General features: G+C 55.6%; 1 protein-coding gene across 1 annotated transcript in view; it reads left to right on the forward strand.

The window, feature by feature from the left end:
- TWIST2 (twist family bHLH transcription factor 2) overlaps positions 1-6264 on the forward strand; it is a 48979-nt gene extending 42715 nt beyond the window's left edge. The window contains exon 2 of the mRNA XM_053598212.1: positions 5874-6264. The gene's annotated coding sequence lies outside the window, so the exon portion shown is untranslated. The remainder of the gene's footprint in view (positions 1-5873) is intronic.
- The last annotated feature ends 2927 nt before the right edge of the window (positions 6265-9191 follow it).

Here is a 9191-nt window from a genome sequence, read left to right on the forward strand (position 1 = left end):
CGTTCCTTCTACAGCTTTCTGAGTGCCCACTGCTCTGTGTTCCTGGAATTGCCCCTTCTTGGTCCCGTGAAATTGATTCTTTAAATACACAACTTGATTGGCTAATGTCTTACTTAGGATTTCTGCATTTAGATTCAGAGGCAACGACCTTCTAACCTTCAGTCCTGGGGCCATTTGGATGGGTGTTGGAGTTGTGCCATATTTTATTGGGGGGCCGGGAGGGTTAGAGCAGAGGGAGGATGGGAAATCTCTGTACCTTCCTCTCAATTTAGCGGGGACCTAAAACTTCTGTTAAAAAAATTAAAGCCTTTAAAAATAAATAAATAAGTAAATATAAATAAAATAGGGAGTGTAATAAAATCATCGTTAAATTCCAGAATAGTTTTAGGAATGTAGATAGGAATTATCCGTTCATCGAAGGTTCTATTTAATTCTCCTGTAAAACAGTCTGGTCTGTTACTCTCTGTGGGGAGGATACAGGCCCGCGGCAACCTGGTCCCTTTCTCTGATGGTTGTTGATGCAATCCAGTTTCTACCTTTCCTGGGTGAGTCTGGTAAACCAGACAGCTCAAGAATTAGGAGTAAAAGCCCATGAATCAGACTGTCTGGTTTTGACCTGGCACCGTCACTCACTCGTTGTGTGACTTTGGGCAGCCGTAAGCTTGGGGATGCTGGGGGGCCCCCAGAGTGCCCAGCATGGCTGCAGCCCCAGCGTCCGGCGACTCTCCTTGCAGCTCTCACCCTTTTCCCTTCCCTGACATTCGTACTGGTTTGCTTTGCAGAGGGGGGAATATCGGATTTTGCTGTCACACATGCAGAGACAGGTGCCCTAGTTGGTTTCTGGAGGATGGAGACACTGTTGCAGCTGAGCGGTGCACGTCCTGAGGCCCCTCGCCCCACTCGCCTGAGCAGGCTCCTCTCGCCCCCTCACAGTCTATGGATTCACTGGGTACAGACTTGGAGGGTCGCCCTCTTTCACTATCAAAGACCTGGGCAACAGGGTGTGCCACCGCATAGGCAGGGCGAGCTCATGGGAAGCCACCACGGGTCTGGTCTTCTGTCATTTTTAAGCCGATAAGGGGTAGAAGGCTGTCTACTCTTAGAATTACGTGCTTGGGGCTATAGCTCTGCAGCTGTCTTTTCGGTTTTCCTTCTCAGAACTCGGTGTTTGTTTTCTCTGCCGACACCGCCCTTTCTCAAACCTGGGGACACGTTTCTCAGTCCTATTTTCCACAACAGACTCTGCCCCATCCCATCTCCCTTGTCTTTGCTCAGCGTGCTGGGCTCTGCTGTGAGCAGTGTCTGACTGATTTTTTTTTTCTTTTTTTACCAGTGTCTAGTTTGCTATTTATTACTTCCATTATTTTTTTAAAATTTCTCCTCCCAGACATTCTGTATCTCAAGAGTCCTTGTGTTTCCTGGTTGTCCCTTCAATGCAGACTGTTCCCATTTTATCTGGGTCTCCCTGGATGGTAAGTCCTGCTGTCGTGAAGGTTGGTCCTTGTTCCAAGGCCACTTGCCAGGTGTTGGACCTGGAGGCTGCCCGACGTCTTGTTTGCTGTGAGCCTGTATTTCTGGGATGGTCTTTTCATGGCGTGGAGTCGGCTCTGTCCCTGTAGTCAACTATGGGGACCAGTGTGGGTGTCTGAGGAGTCGTGCTCAGAATGACAGGAGGCTGTGTCTAGACCCAGGGGAGGGACAGTGAGTCCCAGCTGCAGGACGGGGCCCAGCAAGTGCTCTTGGGAGAGAGTGCGGGCCTCAACACATCCAGACCCTCCAGGTGGATGGCAGCTGTCACGTGTACCCTGCTCACCTCAGCCTAGTGGGACCAGAGCCCAGGGGCTGAGAGGGTCTCTGCAGCAGGTTCAGGGGCAACATGGGGGACAAAGGGCCCAGGAGGTGGCAACCCTTTGAGCAAAGGGTGCTTTTGGGTTCTGTGGAAACAAAGGCTTCTCCACCCCTGTGCTGGGGCCGGGTTGGCAGGGGGCAGCTAAGACCTGAGGTAACTCAGGTGTCTGCTCTGCGCTGTAGACAATGGCCACAGCCATGTGTCTGTGGTTGGTGCCTGGTCTCCTGATCCACACCTCTGACCTTGAGCCCCACTAGGAGAACCTCAGAGGCGTGTGCACATGTGACGTGGGCTGTGCGATGCGGGAGTGAGGGGTGTGTGTGATGTGGGTTGTGTGTCTGAGAGTGACGCTGGCTGTGACTAGAGAAGACCCCCAACCTGCTCCCCACTCCAGCCTCTCTCCAGCCTTTCCCATGTAGAGGCCTGACAAAGCCCACAGTGCATTCTTTCCCCATCTTGCTGCAGACTCTGATTTGCACTTATTCAGGGAAGTTATCAGGCCCATGTGGTGCTCCAGCTGTCTGCAGATATGCTTCTTCTGCTCCACTAGATTTCTCTGATTCTTCTTAGTGTTTTCTGAGCAGCGTTCCTGGCACATGAGAGATGCTTTGGAAGGAAGGAAGGAAGGAAGGGAGGAAGGAAGGAAGGGAGGGAGGGAGGAAGGGAGGGAGAGAGGCAGGTAGGCAGGCTCGAATGATGGATGCATGGATAAGTGGCTGGATGGGTGGAAAAAAAGAAAAGAAAGAAAGAGGGGGAAAGAGAGAGAGAGAAAGAAGGATGGTGAATAAATGGTTGGAAGGAAGAAAGAGGTAGATTATGGATGAATAAATCCATGGATGTAAGGATGAATGGATGGATTGATGGATGGGTGGATAGAGGGATGGATGGGCAGGTGGGTGGATGGATGAGTGGATGGATGGATGGTTGGATGGGAAGGTGGGTGGGCAAGTGGATGGCTGGCTGGCTGGGTGGTGAGTGGATAGGTGGGTGGGTGAGTGGATGAATGGATGGATGGATGGGTGGATGGGTGAGTAGATGGGTGAGTAGAGGGAGGGGAGGATCAATGCAAGGATGGATAGGTGTGAGTGGATGGATGGGAGGAGGAGCGAGTGAGTGGATGGATGTGAGGATGAGTGAGTGAGTGCATGGATGGGAGGAGGAGTGAGTAAGTGGATGGATGGGAGGATGAGTGAGTGAGTGGATAGATGGGAGGATGAGTGAGTGAGTGGATGGATGGGAGGATGAGTGAGTGAGTGGATGGATGTGAGGATGAGTGAGTGAGTGGATGGGTGGGAGGATGAGTGAGTGAGTGGATGGATGGGAGGATGAGTGAGTGAGTGGATGGATGGGAGGATGAGTGAGTGAGTGGATGGATGGGAGGATGAGTGAGTGAGTGGATGGATGGGAGGATGAGTGAGTGAGTGGTTGGATGGGAGCATGAGTGAGTGGATGGGTGGGAGGACGAGTGAGTGAGTGGATGGATGGGAGGATAAGTGAGTGAGTGGATGGATGGGAGGATGAGTGAGTGAGTGGATGGATGGGAGGATGAGTGAGTGGATGGGTGGGAGGATGAGTGAGTGAGTGGATGGGTGGGAGGATGAGTGAGTGAGTGGATGGGTGGGAGAGTGAGTGGGTGGATAGACAGCTATAACGAAACTCTTCTCCCCTTAACGCCCATCCCTACCTTTCTCTCTGGAGACTTTTCAGTGACCTTCATGCCTTTTTCTGGGCCCCAGGAACATAGAGTGCTGACAGTCTGGTGCAGTGTGGGAGAGCCATGGAAGGACGCCTCTGTCTTGGTCCAGCTGCTGCCCTGCAGCTCTGCCCACCACCGGCTCCTGGGCCAGGAAGACCGACACGGGCAAGTGCACATAGGTCCAGGTGGCCCTCATATGCAAGAGACAGTCTTGAGCCCCAGATGTTTTACATTTGCTGCAGAGAACACCGCCCTTGGCAGCAGACACAGCTGGGGTCAGGTTGACACGGAGGGGGCCAGGCCTGAGGACCCTCAGTCAGAAGAGTAATGAACCTGCTGTGCGTTCCTGCCTGAGTCCTGGCCTCCTCTGGCACATGAAGCAAACCCTGAAACCCACCATGGCAGGGGGTCGGCCTCTGTCATTTCTGGCTTTTCATGGATGATCCCATGTTTCCCCTCGAGTGCTGGTTCAGCTCATGTATCAGACGCTGCTGTAATTACTTCCTCCCCCCAAAGAAGGTTCCATTGAGCTCTCTGTCCACCCGCCTTATTAATTATCTAATTACAACCACATTCTCCAAGAGAGCAGCCTTTGACACTCTGCCCAGGGCCACTTAAAAAGGCTTCAGTATTTGAAGTGCTGTGACGTGAAAAAAGAAGTGTGTGTGTGTGTGCGCGCGCGCATGTGTGTTTCCCTGCACATGAGTTTTAGGGAAAACGCACCTTAGCCTTTTAGACCTGTGTCCGGATTCAGTGAAAGTTTCTAGAGTTCTCTGAGGACAAAGGACTTCGGGGTCAAGTGTGGAGCTGGGCATGGAAGGGTGCGGGGGTGGGGGTCACACGTTGCCCCACCCTACTGCTGGGGAGGCTGCCGTGCACTTTCACATGACACAGCCTGATGCACTCACCTGTGGACACACAATGACACACGGAGGACACAGATGTTCACACACAGAGCAGTGACACGGACACGCACCAACACCGTGGAGGACACATTCTCACATGGACACACACTCCCACAAGGATGTGCATACTCACACTGACACAAATACCTTCTAATGGATGCACACTGAACTCCCTCATGGATTTGCACACTCGCCCTCTGATGCACGTGCTCACATGAATACGCACCCAGACACACTGATGTGCACACACGAAGTCACCCACCTCCCCGTGCCTCACATGCCCTCACCCGTCCCTGGGGGCTTCCCTCGACCTCTCTTCAGCCGCAGGTTCCCCCGGCAGCCTTGTGGAGGGACCCCCCAGGGAGGCCACTCCCAACAGCCCGCCCTGCTGCCCCACCCCCACAGATCCTTCTCCGTGCCAGGGTTGGTGGCTGGTGCCACCGCCACTGCCAGCTTCTCTGGGGAGGCAGTTCTCTCTCTCCAGGATTTGCTCGACTTCCATTGTTTTCATATTTTCTGTTTCAGTGTGTATGTTGCTCATTGGTCAGTGTGCCCTTGGCGCACAGCTGCCATACACAGGCACAGCGAGGGGCCAGCACGTTCTCACAGACGGCCGCCTGCCCCATCCCGGCTCAGCAGTCGTGGGATGGAGCGCTCACCACCTGCCTGCGGGCGGGAGGGGACGGGCCACGGCACACCTGAGGGTCCCTGCTGAGACCAGGGTCCCCCACATACACAGCACAGACACACCACATACACACCACATATAGACACCACATACACACACCCGCCCCACATGCACACACCACAAATGCACACCATGTGTATATGCTCATACCACACATACACAGCACACACACCATGCACTAGCATACACAACTCATATACACACTACATACCCTCCAGACCACACACACCCTCGGCTCCCGAGTGACCGGTGAGTCCGCGCTGGACAGGGTGTGATGTGCACTAGTGTCTGTGAGGTGAGGCCGTGGGGGAAACTGGGCAGCTTCTCTGTGTTAAGTCTTGTCTTCCTGTGACTCTGTAATTACATCAAAAGCACAACTTAAAACCCACCCTCCCTCGACAGACCCCACAGCTGGTCCCTCTTCGGCCTGGCCAGCTTGTGGCTGCCAAACCCCCTGGCCTACAGGCCTGCACAAGGCCCCCTGTGGGCTGCCCAGTGTGCAGGCGGCCTGGGCTTGAGCACGGACGGGGCTGGAGGCTGTGGGACAGGGCAGTGGCCCGGGGGGTGGGCACTGGGAGTTTGGCCTGGGCACTTCAGCAGCAGGTTGTCCTGTTTCCGCAGGGGGACAGAAGGGTCTGAGCGAGGACAGAGCCCCAACTGTCTGTGCTGTCCTATGCCGTCCAGGACTCCTCTGTCCAGTCTGGGCTCTCATCTCCTCTCCGCCTTACCTTTCAGACTGTCCCGTGCGCCAAGGCGCGGTGGAGTTGGAGCGAAGCCAAGCCTGTAACTTCTGAAACCTGAGCAACCTCAAGGAGGCCCCACCTCTGCTCCCCAGCGCAGGGCCAGCCGTGGCTCCGGCGGCACCTGAGGACCCGGACTCCAGCCTCCTCCCACGGATGGCCAGACCGGAAGGGCACTCACGGCCCCTCTTGCCAATGACACCGTCATCGTCGTCCACGTCACTGTCTGGACTTTTCCTCTGGGTTTTATGTCTGGGGGGAGGTTTTATTCTTTCTGGAAATCTCTAGATTCAGGAACACATTGATGAGGATTTGGATTTGTATTTCCCTCAAAGTGCCTTTTTAAATGTATTTTTTTAAATAAAACAGAAATGCATTCTGTACAATTCTGTTGAAACTGGACCAAGGCTCTGAGAAAAGGAACCCAGCCCTCCCCGCCCCCAGCCTCTGCCTGGATTTCTCTCACTGCTCTCCTTCTACTCTCGCCACGATTTGCTCGACTACCATTGTTTTTATATTTTCTGTTTCAGTGTATATGTTGCTTATTTGTCTTATTTATTGAGATATTTTTACGAGCTAAGTGACTGCCATGTGGCTGTGTACGCTGCCCCGCCCAGAACAATAAAGACATCCACGCAGCCTGGTCTCCCCCTCTCTTCTCATCACTGCTCAAAGCTCAAGGAGCCGCCAGAGAGTCAGAGCAGGCCGGAAAGTGCTGCCCCTCACTTTAAAGGGAACAAGAAAGGGTGTAAGGCACTGTGAGCTGTGCACACTTATAGGAATTTCCAGAAACTGCCAATTCTGACATGGTTTGAGTGTTAACAGCCCCAGGCCTGGGGAGGCAGTGGTGGTCTCAGCCCCTCCCAGCCAACCCTGACCTCTGCCCAGCCCACCACAGGCTCAGCTGCAGAGACTTCTGGTCTGGAGACTATTCCCTTCCCTGGACATCCACACATGCCCGCACTGTGTGCCGGCCCTAGCTGGCCCTGACCTCATGCCTGCTCCAAGAGCCCTCTGCACCCTCAGCCCGGCTTGAATGAATGCCACCCCCTACACCTCTGCACCTTCACCCTGGCTTGAATGAATGCCCTCTGCCCTCTGCACCCTTACTCCAGCTTGAACGAACACCTCACCCTGTCCCCTTCTCCAAACCCATCAGGGTCTGCTGTGAACACGGCTGCTCCATGCTGATCAGGAGGCCCCAGGCACCTGTCTGAGGATGGGGGGCTGGACGTGGGGGAATGGTGGGGGGTGGGGTAAGTGTGGGTTCCCGCCCAGCCAGGAAGGACAGTCAGGCAGGGTCTGGTCCAGGAGGCCCCTCTGCACCAGGACAAGGACTTCTATACCTGCCACTGCCTCTGCCACACTGGTACCCACGGCACCAGGACTTGCCATGACCCCCAGGGTGGGGGCTTCCCACAAGTTACCAGCTCACTACCCTGAACCCCCAGAGGCATATCTTCTGGGGGCCACCTGGAGCCAGCGTCTGGATGTGGCTCCCCCTGGAACAGGGGAAACAAAGACCCAATCCCCAGCTCCCAGACAGGAGTCTTGAGAGAGAGGCCTCTGCAAGCCCACGGTGGCCTGAAAGCCCTCTTGACCCCTTCCACGCCCGCTTCTAGGCCCACATCTGCAAAGGCAGGAACCCAGAAATGCCAGCCTGGGCTCGACGCCCACCACCTGGCAGCACCTTCTGTGATGCAGCACTGGCCACCCCTGGGGCTGGGACCAGCTAGAAGGGACTTGCACACCACCTAGAGGACAGCTCCCTACAGCATAGACCCCACTGCATGCACATTGTACGTGCACACACCTCACACACGAACACTCACAGCACACACAGGAACACCTGCACTCTTGTGCACACACAGGGAAACACACCTAAGCCCTTTGCAGAGACACTAGGAAGATGGAATGGGGCGGCTGTAGCCCGGGAAGGGAGAGTTCCAGCCCTGCCTTTCACCGTCCCTTGGGCTCCTCTGGAGGCCTTTGGAGGTCATGAGAAGACAGAGGTCACAGCTGCCTCCCTCCGGAAGTGACTCACATGGAAACTCCACCGAGTCATGCAACGGGAAACCTCTGAGAGGAGGGCCAGGAAGAGCCTCTTTCTTGACTTCGACGCTTTGCAAAATCCCTTCCTCCTCCCAGTGCCCTGAGCCTGGATCCCTGCCGAGGATAGCCTGTCTCCACCATGGGCCCTGTGGGAGCCCACCCCAGGCCACACCCCCATGTCCCCATGCAGTGAGTGGACACCCTGGCCTCATATGAGCGTCAAGGATGGAGGTCAGTGGGCCACCAAAGTGACACCCAGGCCAAAGGCCAAGTTAAGAGCAGAGCTGTCCCTGGGCTTTACACCCTCCTCTCTACTCGCTCCCTTCCCCCACTGCACACTCGAGGGGAGTCTCACCCTCACCCTGTCCACGGGGTCAGCACGCAGCCTCCCTGAAGCTGCCTCACTTCTGGGTGTCTGAGCTGCTGCCTGCTCCTGGCCCACCTGCTACACGCCCGGGGCAGCACATCCAGGCCTCATCCCCTCCAGCGCCAGCCTCTCCTGGGGTCTCTCCTGAGGCTTTATCTCTGACTGTGGGAGTTCCTGGAGCTGGTCAGCAGCCTCGGGTCGTGTGGAAATGCAAGGCCACAAATGGTGAACTCAGGTCCTGCTTCCACCCCTGGATGGGCGCAGAGAGAGCTTGGCTTCCTGGAATACATAGGCAGGTGTGTGCACACACTCATGTAGGCCTGTGTGGGTGTGTAAACGCTTTTGTAATGACCCACTGGGTCCCGGCGGCAGGACTGTAGCTTCAGCTCTGCTGGGCGGCCCCTCCTCACCTGGGCTGTTGTGGGGCAGCTACCCTGGGGTAGCTCCTGTACTGGGGCTTCAAGGATGCTCCTGGGATCAGCTAGGGCCTTTGCCAGTGGTGACCCTGAGAACAGACCCACAGGGAATGAAGTGAATAAGTGTCCAGGACACATCTCTGGTCAGCAGGCCTGTGGGTCCTCAGAACAGGAGTGTTCTTGGGACAGCTGAGGGAAAAACCCACCCCAAACCCACATCACTCTCACCCTGTCCGGTAGGGTGTCCTGGGTGCAGATGGGGGGCAGGCCTGTGGGACAGCTGGCACCAGCAAGACCCCTATGTCCACCAGGCTTTAGCATTCAAGGCCAGTGTGGAAAGGTGTCCGGGCAGGCCAGGCAGAGCCCTGGGTTTGGGTTTCCATCCAGGAGGGGTTCCTCGACAGGATGGCAGCCTCAAGTAGGCAACATGGCCTCAGGCTGGGGTACCAGGCAAGACCAACAAGACTCAGTGCAATCA

The sequence above is a fragment of the Nycticebus coucang genome, chromosome 7 (assembly GCF_027406575.1).
Source record: "Nycticebus coucang isolate mNycCou1 chromosome 7, mNycCou1.pri, whole genome shotgun sequence".
Taxonomy (NCBI): Eukaryota; Metazoa; Chordata; class Mammalia; order Primates; family Lorisidae; genus Nycticebus; species Nycticebus coucang.